Consider the following 12876-nt stretch of genomic DNA (forward strand, 5'->3'; position numbering starts at 1 on the left):
ACCAGTTTACCTGAAGCGTCCGCAGGTTCGGCCGATCGCAACTCCCACTGGCCGCGGTTCACAGTTTCAGGCCAATGAGGGCTGCAGGAAGCAGTGGCCAGAAAATCCCTTGGCCCATGCCACTTCCTGCATCCCCCATTGGCCTGGAATGGTGAACCACGGCCAGTGGAAGCTGCAATCGGCTGAATCTGCAGAAGCTGCTGGTAAACAAACCGTCCTGGCCCGCCAGCGGATTTCCCTTAGGGGCCACGTGCCAAAGGTTGCTGATCCCTGATCTAGACAATCCCTGACAGGAGATTCCTGACTCTTCAAATCCTCAATGATGGAGATTCCACAACCTCCCTAGGTAATTTATTCGAGTGCTTAACCACTCTGACAGTTAGGAAGTTTTTCCTAATGTCCAACCTAAACTGCCTTTGCTGCAATTTAAGCCCATTGCTTCTTGTCCTAACCGCAGAGGTTAAGAAGAACAATTTTGTCTCCCCTCCTTGTAACAAACTTTTATGTACTTGAAAACTGTTAGCATGTCCCTTCTCAGTGTTCACTGCTTAGGTGAGTAGAGATGTGCCTGAACTACATAAGTTTATGGAAGATCGGTCCATCAATGGCTATTAGCCAGGATGGGGAGGGATGGTGTCCCTAGCCTTTGTTTTCTAGAAGTTGGGAATGGACAACAGGAGATGGATCACTTGATGATTACCTGTTCTGTTCATTCCCTCTGGAGCACCTGGCATAGACCACTGCCATAAGACAGAATACTGGACTAAGTGGACCTTTGGTCTGACCCAGTATGGCTGTTCTTATGTTATTATGAACCATTAAGGTATGTACACCACTTGGCTCTCTACACCCCCTAGTAATGGCTCGCCATCTATACGGATATATTTAAAAATATAATATCCCGCTTCCTCCCTGCTCCCAGAGCCCCACCACCACCCGAGATTTAAAGACTCTGGCACAAGGGAAAATCTCTGGCAGCGGAAAGCAGTGGGAAAAGTCTCCAACAGCTCCTCTCTGCCGGAACTTGTCCCTGCTGCCTCCCACTGCTATAGTCTTTCACTGCAAAGCATTGATACACCCCATAGTGTGGATGCTGTTTGCTTTTCATTGCAGCATGTAGCTACACACACCTTACTGACCGCTGTCAGTGGTGTGCAGTGTAGGGGTACCTGGAGAGACAGTATATAACAGCAAGAGTCCTGAAACCTAGAGAGGGTGCACTTGGCAAGACTAGAAAGCATTAAAAGTGAAATTCACACAGTAATTGCAACAAAGAGTTTGCAGGATTGAGCCCATATTGTGTGGTTTCTAGTTTCCTTTTAGGTTAGTATTAGAATGTAGAGCTGGGTGAAATGTTTCAGACTAACAGTTTATTCAAAGAAAAATGCATTTTCAGTCAACCTGTAACTATCTGTGAATTTGACAACAATTGTTTTGGCAATTCACAAAATGTATAGCAGATGGTGCTACTGCTGCTGCCACCACCACAGCCACCACCACAGTACTGACCTCCCCCCCAATAAATAAATAAATAAATAGCCGCTAGCACAGTGGTGAGGCACTAACTTGGGATGTGAGAGATCCAGCTTCCAGTTCCTACTCTGTGTCAGACCCAAAATGGAGGGAGGTTTTGAGTTACCAAAAATCCTGAGAACTTTCATATCTGTTTGGTCCTGAGCCAAAAGTTTCTTCTGGTGTATGGTTTATGTTTTTTGAATTGTCACCAAACCAGAAATTCAGTTAGTTTCCCAGATCTGCTTGAATGTTCCTTGTTGATCTTCCCGCCATTGAACTAGATTGGATGGAGCTGTCATGAAACACCACACAGCCTCACTCAACTGTAGACTCAACAAACTCTATTTAAAGAAGTATTTTATGATGTTTTATGGGCATCCAAAATGTCAAATTAAAAAGTTTCCATTTTTATTTTTATTAAATCATACTCATGGTGAAAAAGCTCCAGCCTTCATATTACATTTTTTTCACTTTCCAAGTAAAATTGCTCCTGCCAACTTTTCAATGGTCTGAAATAGAGAAAGGTGTGATATATAATCCAAAGAGATAACTATTACTATTTGCTGCAACTTGGCTTCTGCTGGTTAGTTGGTAATCTTTTGATCATTTCTTAGGCATTTAAGTGCAGAAAGCAACTAAGAAAATGCTTTAGAAATAATTCTATTAAAATGTTTTTATGGCTATTAAGTAAATATCATTTAAAATGCTGAAGCATGCACAAAACTGAAAGTAAAAGCCACACAAACACTCTTGGCAGGACAAAAAACCATGACCTTATAATCTTAAAGCAGTTCCTCTGTTCGATTTCTAAATTCCCTAAAAATATGATTCAGCTGCATAACTAATAAAGAAATACCAGAATTATAAAAGCAAGATGGGAATAATTAGACCAAAGAAAAGACAAATCTTATTTTCAATGTTTTGCATTTCTTCTTGGTTTTGGTTCCTTTGTAATTCCAAACAAATCTAAATCTAAATCTAAATCTAAATCTAAATCTAAAGGGGGTGGCGGGAAGGGGTAGCTCAGTGGTTTGAGCATTAGCCTGCTAAATCCCTAGTTGTAAATTCAATCCTTGAAGGGGCCACTTAGGGGTCTGGTGCAAATATCAGTATTTGGTCCACCTAGTGAAAGCAGGGGACCAGACTCAATGACCTTTCAAGGTCCCTTCCAGTTCTAGGAAATAGGTATATCTCCAAATATTATTTATTATTATAACTTTAGCAAAATATTGAGCTGGGGGCAGGGATAGCCAAAAGCTTGGAATGTCTCTTCTTTTTTTCCAAATCAGTGTCTTCATTCCTTCTTACTAGTAAGAAGCAAAGGGAGAGGCAAAAAGCTGAAAAGAAATGAGTACACAGAGAAAGATAACACCAATAAAAGCATACTGAATGTATAAATAAAACCCTCAGTGTGAATTTGGCCGATGCCTGTCTGAGCTATTGAGGCCTGTAAGCAGATATTGTTTGGGTAGATTGTTAATATGTTTGTTTGGGGAGATACAGAGCCAGATGTTACCAAGGGAGCACTTGTGAACTCTTTACTTAAGAAACCAAAAAAACCCAACATTGCTTGATGTTGACACACCCCCTGTGCTGATTCTCCTGTTTGGGGGAATAACTCAGAGAGAAAGTGGTAGCAGAGCAGCTCTGGCAATATTTAAATATTTCAGATATCCTTGACTACCAGTCAGTCTGGTTGTAGACCTGGGTATAGAATTGAGACTGCATTGGTAGTCTTAGTTGTTGATCTTCTCCTAGCAATGGAATATATCTATATCTATATATCTATCTATAGATATATATACATATATCTTTGGAGCAGGGCTGCCTTTGATATAGTCGATCCTGATGTTACTGATACTCTTGTAATCCCACTCCTATTTTCTGAGAGATAACTGTGGGCAGTTCTGTGTCCATGCAGGAAACTCTCATGTGGTGGACTGCAGGGATGAGGTATCGTCAAAATGCAGTAGGACTGATCATTGATCAATCAATGTTTACTGCAGATCAAGGCTTGGATTAGAAATAGATAAACTAAAGGTCAGCCAGATATGTTGGGGATTAAGTTGGCAGGTGGAAAGAAATAACTGAAACAACTGATTGTATTTATTAGGAATATTATTTGTTATTTGTGGCATTGTAGGAGTGAGGAATATATGATGGGAGGAAGCATTTATTCTTATGCTATTGTTAAGGTTATAATTTTACCAGGCTATCCAGTGCTTGTTGGTTTGTACACATCTCTTTATGCATTTAAATAAATAAATCTGTTTTACTGGAAGGGTTAAACCTAACTATTAGCTACTGTAACCCTAAGTGGGGTAATCTACTTATAGAAGAAATCCACATATGGTGAAGAGTCTGCAATATGTACTATATGAATTAATAGGAATGAAGAAGTGAGTTACACAGGCATTAAAAATCCTCCAATTTATTCTGTAATGTCACATTCAGTATTTTAGTGGAAACAAGATGTCATGTCTCTTGAATCTAGTAGCAAACTCACAAAATCCTTTTCAAAAGTAGAACATTTAGAAAGTTGGTTAGAGATTTTTGTTTCATTAACACCCTCATCAGATCAATGACATGGCAAAATTTTAGACATCCATCTAGAAGCAGGTGTAGCTCATGAACCCATAGGTAGAAGTGGTTGTCCTCTATAGATATTCTATATCTTTTCCTCTCTAGCTTTAAAAACTTATTTTTAAAATATTATAAATTTTTTTAACTTCTTTATGAAATATTAACTGATGGTAGTTTACAGCAAAGCATTTCTACATACTTTTATTTGCATTTGCTCTAAACAGGTCTCTCTGTTTTACACAGAAACAGTTTGCATTATATTAATATTTAAACTGAGCAAGAGCATAAAAGCATATATATTTCCTGATTTTAGTCAGAGTAGGAAACTTTATAGCTTCATCCCTGTACAATGCATTGTTTATTGCTGACTTAAAAATAATGTAATCTTCTCTGCAAGTTTAATAATGCTAAGCAATACACAATAGCAGGGCTGCTTGCCTCCCCAGGTCAGTTGCCATGGTCTATTAAGTAGAGCACACAAATGAATGCAAGTATCTTCAGCAACACAATATTCTATTTGTGGATAACTCCTAACTGATGTCACTGTTTATGATAAACACAATAGTTCCACAAAGGTCAATTCTATCTCAGCAAGTAGAATCAATGATATTCTGTAGTGTGTGCATCAGATATGTTGCTTTTGTTGACTGGCTAACTCAAACAAGTAAACCCCTGAGTTCTCAAGATGATTAACCAAGACTCCAGGCAACAATATACACTGTACAGTTAGATTCACAGTTAAGTGCTGACAAATTATAAATCAATATTTTCCTATAAATATTATCCAGCCTGATATATCTATACATTTCTTTTGGTGATTCTTTAAGCTCTAATATTTTAATAAAGACCACTAAAAGCAAATATTTAAATCTAGTACATGTATGTTAAAGCCGAAACAAGTTGTTTTAAACTAATGTCCTTTATAGTCCTTTCATCAAACATGTACTTGGAGAGAAAATCTTAAAAGAAATCTATTGAGAACTACATTTCTGATCAAATGGGAATACAAAGATGAGACATCAGTTTAGGTATTGTTTTTACAAAATCTCATCATTTGGTTTTTGGTGTTGCAAAGGCAACATCTGTCTGTGAAAAGGAAAGAAGAAAACAATACCAAAAACGCATCACCCCGTTTGAAGTTTTCTACCTGCTGAGACATTCAGATTCAATGGTAACAGGTAGTAGATCCAAACCTAGATAGAAGAGAAGAGAAAATAAAAGGAAAATTAATCAGCACATGTTTCAATGCTTCAGAGAAAAAGGCTGACATAATAAGTAGTTTAAATGATGTCAGCAGCACTTCTCTTGAAAGGTTAAAGGCTGAAAGAATACAGGTAATATGTTATTCCCTGCTTCCCTTTTCTTCTTTAGTACTGACAGACTTTTCTGGTGCTAAAGGCTCAGCCCACATACAGAAAACAAACAAACAAAAAGACACATGAAGATCATCATAATATAAATGATCTCATTCTTGAAATGACATTAGCATACATGGACACAAATGTGAACCATTTTGTCTGACCAGCCCACAACCATCCACATTTTGTGAGTTCAGATAACATGAGATCTTGAGCAAAGCCAGTCAAAGGTTTTGGGGGAAAAAAATCAAAAAGCAAGCAAGTGGGGTAGGGAAGGTGAACAAGTTTTTTACAAAATGAAAACTAGATGGAATTTACAAAAGAACTGAAATCACATTTTATCCAAATAAAAAACTTCAGAATCTAAGTTTCAATTTGATTCTATCACTAATAATAAAAATTTTGCCAATGTGGCAATGGAATGACAAAGAATTCAGTTAGCTACAATTGAAATAATTGAATCACTATCTTGTTGCGTGTCAGAGAAATACACCCTGTGAAGAAAACTACCAAAAAACAATGCATCATTTAAATCCCACAGTAGGAGTGAAGTAAAGCACAGGCCTTAAGTAGGCCTGCATTAGAGGAGTGAATTTCACCCTGTTTCTTTTGTGATAGGTTGCCCTCCTTTAAGATGCCACCTGATGTGCTGGGATACCACTGAGCCCGCCTGTTCTGCCAGCATGGGCCTCCCTTTTTACCTGTCTTGCTGAGCCAGGCTCTTAAGCCTCCTGCAGCACACACACACAGGCAGGGCCACACCCAACTGGAGAATGACACAGACACTGAGATCAGCTCTGGGAAGACTCAGCTTAAGGGACTTGCCCGAGCACTCAGGTATCCCACTTCCCTTGGAGTGCAGACCCAAAGGTTCAGGTTCTTTCAGCAGTTCTTCTTCTTGGGAAGGCAATGGAGGAGAGTCCTGTTTGCCTTCCTCCCCACCCTTAAATGAGATTTATATAAGGTGGGAAGCCTTTATTTCCCAAACTTGACCTTGCTTCCCTTTTAGTGGAAAATTACAAGTCCAAGATAATGTTTAATATCAGGTGACAAGACCACCTGACCTAGTATTGTCACAGTTACCTCTCAGGACACCTCCCAGGAGGGAGAGAGATTAGTATCTTCACAGTCTTGTTGTTTCTTCCTAATGGCCCATCAAATCTGATGTCCTGTTATGTGGTGGGTGTTTTCCCAATACACACTCAGTTGTAATTGTTACATAGTCCATATTCCTAACTTTAGATACAGAAATGATATGTACATACAAATTGGATACTCACATTCAGTAAATCATAATCTTACATGAGCCATCTTGCATAAAGTATATCTTAGTTATGTCATATCCATACCATAAGCATATTTTCATAAAGAATATGGAGTGTAATGTCATTTTTTGTTTTTGTTTTGTTGTTGTTGTCGGGTTTAGACAGGGCTTCATTAACAAAGGGGAATGAAGAAAGGAATCACTGAGTCTCATATCAATTCAGCTTCTCAGAGGATTGGTTGTTTATGGTTATTTCAGGCCTTGGCCACACTTCTCTGCAGTTCTTTCTCATAATTTCTCTACCTAATAGCTTAACTTCTTAGTGTCACATGCAGAACTTACCCCCTAGGAAACAGAACAACCACCGTCTAGTTCCATGTGTTACATAAAAACCTTTTCTCAAAGATGCAGGCAAATGACTACTTGCACCCACTAATGAAGACTCCATTAGGAATAAAGACCTATAATTTATTTAATTTATTTTTACCCAAGAACTGTGCTTGGTGTGGGAAGGTTTCTTGTGATTGTCTCCCTCTCCCTCTTTCAGCACAACAACTGTGGCTCATTATGTTTCTTCTACCCTATGTCCTGTTCTGCCTGCCTCCTCCTACAAACAAACAAACTCTGTTACAATAGTATGTGGTCCCATGGACTTCAGTGGGCTCTGGCTCAGATCCAGATACAGCAGACATAAAATACAGCTCTATCACCATATCTATTTGTATCTAAAAGCTCAAAATAGCTATAGATAAATTTCATTAGTATTTATATAAGCAAATAGCAGATTCAGCTTTTTGCAACATAAGCATTTTTGCTAAATTGCACAAAAAATAACTGGTTTCTGTTGAATCTTATTCCTTTTTTTCTTTTCTGTTTTCCCTACATTAGACTTTACTTTTTTTTTCTTTGTCTAATCGCGTCTTCCTTGGAAGCTTGATGAGAGTACCATTTTTTGTTTTGTTTGTTTGTTTTGTTTTCTGAGTTGAGAAAGGAAGCTTGCCTGTCAAATTGTCCCAGTGCCTCTGGTTATTAGCTGCCCCTGTTTAATAAGTGATTGAATTTTATTTGTCATACGAGTGGATGAAATATACATTAATTTTAGAAAACAAACAAACAAACAAGAAGACAGTAAATCCTGTCTATTTAAAAACAAAAATCCCAAACCTTACAAACATGACTAGATTTTAATTATGCATTTTAGTTCACTCTAATCAAACATCTTTAGGAAACAAGTTTCATTTTGCTAATTTCAATGCCCACAAAGCTTGACTCTTCTCTATTTTCCATTAAAAATTAATGGTGCCTCTCTTCCTAGATGAATATACCTTTCTGAATCTTATTCCCACTTCAGAGTGGTTCGTCTGAATGTACTACATCAAACCAATGAATCCTGATGTGCACTGAGACTCCTCTACTCGCTCCAATATGCCCCCTTTTCATACAGAAAAGGCAAAGCCTCCATAAAGGCTTTGACTGGTTACTTTTTTTAGATCTGCTAGCTAACTATTCATTTATTGTTGTCTGCTGTGGTCTACCTCTTCCTGATGCTGTTAACTCAGTAGCTTCCTGTAACTGTTCCAGACCAAAAAATATATAGTACAAAATCATTGTAGACCAGATTCTGCCACTGTTACTCTCATGAAGTAATCCCTCAGTCTGCAAATAATGCCGCTGAAATGAATGGAGCTATGCAAAGAATAAAGGACTACTGATCTGGAGCAGGGTGGAAGAATTAGTACTAGAATTAATTAGATATGAGCGAACAGATTTTGATAGGAGACTTAGTGTCTAAAAGACAATATGTATGTGGGGGGAGGAGAACTCTGTGCAAACACAAGCATGGTGAAACCTTTTGATTTGCTCAGTACCTGTGAGAAATACATGTTTAGTTATAAAGACATTTAAGGTACAATAACAAAGAGACCCACTAATGGTGGGAGATGATTTAGTAATGCTGATTAGATAGAGAGAGAGAGAGAGAGAGCAATGTCAGCCCAGTAAAATTATCTATTATTTGACCTTATCTCAAAAGCTTGAAAACTCTTTTGCAAGCTGAATGGGGCTACTTGCAGAAAAAGGGATTACTGTAAGTAAGGATGGTAGAATGGAGCTCCCTAAAAGCAGCATCCTGGACACACTGATTGAGAACATCATTGCCATAGCATGCGTAGTAGAATTTCTTCTACACAAGAGATTCCTCATAGACATGTGCTGAGAAGAGGTTAAGCTTCAATCATCTGTCTTTAGATGTGACTTTTTTCCCCACACAGTACAAAACAAAGTAAATCTTCTTTGCACACATTTTGGTTTATACTAGTATATACAGAACAGAAAAAAATAGTTTTGTCTATGAACATCATCGTGCTACTCCTGATCGTGCTGAGCGGTATCTTGCTCTTTGAGAATTCCTATTGATTTCACTATATCAAATGAAGAAGGGACACAAAATCTAACCTTTAAATGAAAATATTCATTACCTGATAGCTATATATTGCAGTCTGATATGTCATATGAACCCTGCATTGTCAAATAAGGATATAAACTGACAGACTCATTAAAATGTTATACATGCATCATTTAAGTCTTTTTTTAAAATAAATTGATAGGTCAGATCCTCAGTCATGCCTAAGTCCCCTTTATGCCATCCTAGTGAAGATGATTGTTCCAGAACAGACTTTAGACTGCTTCTCTGTTGGCTTGATGCCACCTGCTTTCTGGTTGGGTACAGAGTATGTCAGTGGTGGGAAGAAGTATGTTGGGGTGTCCTGGGCATCAGGCTGCTCTAAGGTGTGCCAAAGGCCTCCTGCAGCCCCAGAATCAGGCCAGTAGCTTGTCCCCGCAGCTGGATATAAATCGTAGATGTAATATTGATAGAGGCAATTTGCTTCATGGTTTCTGACCCTAATCCTCCCCCAATTAAAATCAGCAGTTCTCCATATAAGAATACATCTCCATTTAGCTGTAGTGTATGTATGGCTATGCTAAAAATGGCAGTGACATATCCAAATTTGTTTTTATACAGAATGTTTTCTGTATCTATTTAAGGGCCCAGTTGTGGAATTATTATGTAGATGGCCAGCACAGGGATTTTGCACCTCTTAAATCCTCAGAACAGATGTCTTCCAGCTCAGAATCTGTGACCCTGATCCAAAGTGTTGTAAAGGCTTTGGGCTGGCTCTCTGTTTCACCTAGTGGTAAACCCTTATACAAGTAGTCCCATTGTTGTAACTGATAATGATAAGGACCTCCTTTGAAAAATGCTTTGAGCTCTATGGATAAAAAGTGCTATATAAGAACTAGGTATTGTTATTATTAATTATTATTTGAGTGCTCATCAATATAAAATTCTTTTTTCACAGTCAGGCTCTTAATTTGCTGAATGATTGGTAGAATTTTTTGGCATGGAAGGGATTTCAGTATATTGGGTATATATAGCATGCTAGTTTCACATAGAAAAAGAGATACTGTGCTCAAGATGACAATAAACACTGCCACTTGATAGCCTCATTAGGAACATGAGGCACTTTAAGTAGAAGTTTCAAGACAAGCAGTAAGGAACTAAGAAAATGCTTATGTCCATATCTGGGGCTTTTGGTGTTACAACATTTAAGATATATGCTACATGAAAGGGGTGATCTCCAGATTAAATGTCTTTCTGGTATGGTTCTTCACAGAACCTCAGCTGTTTTATATGCAACCATAAAAATTTGCAGGGAAATATATTTCATCTATATCTGTGTGTAAATAATAAAATATTTGCTGATTCTCAGGAAACATGTTTATATAAAGTATATATTATATGATCTTGCATCCTTTTTCTTTCTAAGCTTATTACAGGAATCTCAATGCAAAGTAGTTTGATGTCCAGGCTGGCAACATGGGAAAGCCACATCCAGTTACAACATGTCCAGAAGGTAAGCTCATCACCAAGCAACGTTATTGTCCTTGATATATTGAAATTACACTAGGGATTCTAGTGCTTACTCTAGTTTTAGACACTCATTATCTTATCAAATTCCCCATTCATCCTAAAGAAGTGAAGTTATCTGACTTCATTCTGAGAAGGACTATCTACTGTTTTAGCACAAGCTTATTTTTTTTAAAAAAAGAGGAGGCATGGAGAGGGCAACCTTATATAAAATCTCAGTGCACACACAAGGAATAATCTGATTTATTAAAAGAATGATGCAACAAACACACTAGCTTCATCTCAGATTTCTTTCTCCTTAATTTCTGACATTAGTTAAAATGATCAGAAATGGGTTTGTCCAGCAAGCAAACCAACACAAAACATCTTAGCATTTCATCTATATTTTCCTTATAGCATGTTCTGCCACCACCTATTTTTTTTAGACGGATTAATTAATTTAGTTGCATATGTTTCTCAATTAAAAATTGGATCAGTCTAAAGCATCACACACCAGAAAAGACACAGTTAATATGTCAGGATGGCTTATGTTTTGTGTGGTTTGCACCTCCAAAAACATAAAAACAGCTTCATAAAAATCACCCAACTGTACTTTGAAAAACCCTTTAAATAAATAGAAGTAGTTACGCTGACACAATATATTTTAGTGCTTATAAAAGCCCTTGCTGTATATTGTACATGAGCATATATTGCCACACTGCAGTACACCAGAGTTATTAATTCAACTGGCTTTGACTGCAAGCTTTAAAATAAAGGTCAGCCATGTAAACACAAACTTTGCAGAAAACCACAATCAAGGGAGATGATTCATTCTTATTAATTTTCAATATGCATGATGCTATATTGCAGAAGAGTTTTAAAGAAATGATTGCAAGTGTATTTTACACAGTACTGTGCGTGGAACACTTTCCCCGAATCTTCTTACTTGGGTTGAACTCTCTACAAACATACACTATCTTAAGTATTTTAGCTAATTCTGTTGAGAAGCATCTCATTTTGTGTTTGTTGTCTCAGGAATACCTACACCAATGTTCAATCTGGAAGGAAAATTCTTCATTAAATGAGACATTAGACACTCAGCTAATGAAGCTTTATCAGTATTTGATGACTGACAGGAAATCAGTGATATATTCTCTGTCTGAATCCCTTAATAGGTTTACAGAGTTAAATCTGACTTTGGTCTTCCATTAACAGCAAGACTTTGCTGGCTGGAGTGTTCTGCTTGTTTAATTATTTAGTGACTCAGTAGCACAGACAGCCTCTACAAAAGCCAAATGATCATATGCAGCAACAAATGAAAGCCATAATCTTAACAAGATTATCATAATAAAGAGTCATCAGAGAAATTAAAATTATGTGCTTTAATTACAAAATTATAACCCCATTAACTCCTCTGCATGAAAAGTGGGAGTTGGGGAATAAAGAGGAAGAACCCATAGATGGCTATTAAAAACTCTAGAGCAAGTTAAAGTGGAGGAAATATGCTATGTGGGCTCAAATACTACAGGTAATTTATTTTGTGGCATATATTTGATACAGATTAGTGTTTCCAAAATTAAACAATGGGAAATGTACAAGTTTTGAGTTTTGGTTTTTGTTCCCCTTCCCTCCCCCCAAGATTTTTGTGTTTACTAGTCTAAGTCAAAGGCTACAAACTTAAAAGCAGACCCTTATTTAAATATGCCTAAAGCTGTGAATTAATTATGCCCTAAATAAGTTATTAGAACAATATTGCCACTAATGCATTATTTATGTCTATTTGTTGAAAAGTTTGTAACAGCAAAAGTACTGAAGTGACATTTCCAAAGACATTAACATGAAAATGAGAAGAATTTGAAGAGAAAAAAATTATTCAACGAGCAACTTCTTGCTAAGATAGTCTTCAATAATGTATACACCAGCTACACTTTTTACTGTTAATATACATATGCAATATTCATAGGCCTACTTTAAAGCTTTTTTCATATTATGTTTGCATGTATAAATAAAAAAAAATACATTTTACCAACACTGTTTTAATGTATTGTTACCACACAAAATTATATATTTTAAAAAATCTATACATTTTGTTATATGCAGTTCAAGTAGTAAATAGTCATGAATTTTCTTGCTATCAGATTTTTTTTTTAAATCAGACACTTCAGTGTAATTATATTAAATGTAAGGTAATCAGCACCTTTTGAAGATTAAATAAAAGGGAAAATAAGCGAATGTATTATATTCAGTGA

General features: G+C 37.0%; 1 long non-coding RNA gene across 1 annotated transcript in view; it reads left to right on the top strand.

Annotated features, from left to right (window-relative positions):
* The window catches only part of LOC120395608, a 93160-nt gene extending 82544 nt beyond the window's left edge, over positions 1–10616 (top strand). Inside the window, exon 3 of the long non-coding RNA XR_005592720.1 lies at positions 10548–10616. This is a non-coding gene — a long non-coding RNA (uncharacterized LOC120395608). The remainder of the gene's footprint in view (positions 1–10547) is intronic.
* The last annotated feature ends 2260 nt before the right edge of the window (positions 10617–12876 follow it).

Source organism: Mauremys reevesii, linkage group 1 (assembly GCF_016161935.1).
Source record: "Mauremys reevesii isolate NIE-2019 linkage group 1, ASM1616193v1, whole genome shotgun sequence".
Classification (NCBI taxonomy): Eukaryota; Metazoa; Chordata; order Testudines; family Geoemydidae; genus Mauremys; species Mauremys reevesii.